Here is a 1,171-nt window from a genome sequence, read left to right on the forward strand (position 1 = left end):
CATAAACATGTAAATGAAAGACCTGTAACGTACCAGTAACTACATCAGGAGAATTTTCCTAATCCTATCAAGAGTGAAGGGCATACAATCGATTTGGATACTGACCACTGGTTGCACAGAAAGAAGCACCCTGCTGAGTTGGGCGGTCGACTGGAACTGATGATTGATGGGACTGGCCCTGTTGGCATAAATCCCTACCTTTCTGAGCAACTACCCAACACTTTCAGAGCAGATAGCCTGGCTTGCCACACCCAAAGTATACATCACTACTAGCTCTACACTCAACCTAATAGTTTCTAACATATTTCTAGCAAATAGGATTTGTATGAGCACTATTTACACTACTCTGCGACTTAAACCTGATGCCCTATCCCGATAGTTAATTCTGAACATGGGTCCTAGGCACTAGCTTAAGATAGAGCTGGGACTGAAGATTTTTTACGGAACTGAGGACGGTTACCACCTTTTGACCTTGGTTGATTGAAACTAAAGCTACCCATTCTAGCCCTCTTGTTCCCCCTATCTCTCTCCTTAATCTTCTGCTCCTTAATCTAATGAGCATGGACCATCAACCTAGACAAGTCTATCTCCTTAATCAATATTAAGGTCCTACACTCTTTGACCATACTGTTAGACACACCAGACATATACTTGCCTAACTTGGACCTACTATCAGCTACCACATAAGGATCATACCTTGCTAACTGAGTAAAATTGAGGGAATACTCCTTAACACTCATATTTCCCTACCTCAAGTTAATAAACTCTAACACTTTGGCTTTCCTTAGCTCCAACAGGAAGAATCTATCTAAGAAAGTTGTAGAAAACTTTTCCCATTCTATAGGTCCTGCATCTGCGCCTCTATCTACCTTTCACTATTTAAACCATGTATGATCCACATCTTCAAACTGATAGGTAGCTAAATTAGCACTCTTACTACCATTTACCCCCATAATATTTGCTACCTTTTGCACCATATCTAAGAACTCATGTGGATTCTCTTTAAATTTTAATCTCAAAAATAGAAGAGGATTTATTTGGGTGAAGTAAAAAATCCTAGTTTTAAAAGTATTGGCCACTGGGTTGACCGGAACAGCAGCTATTTAAGGACTCTAAACTGCTATAGAGTGAGATAGAGTAGTGAATGCAGCTCTGAACTCTACATGAGAAA

The sequence above is a fragment of the Capsicum annuum genome, chromosome 9, assembly GCF_002878395.1.
Source record: "Capsicum annuum cultivar UCD-10X-F1 chromosome 9, UCD10Xv1.1, whole genome shotgun sequence".
Lineage (NCBI taxonomy): Eukaryota > Viridiplantae > Streptophyta > Magnoliopsida > Solanales > Solanaceae > Capsicum > Capsicum annuum.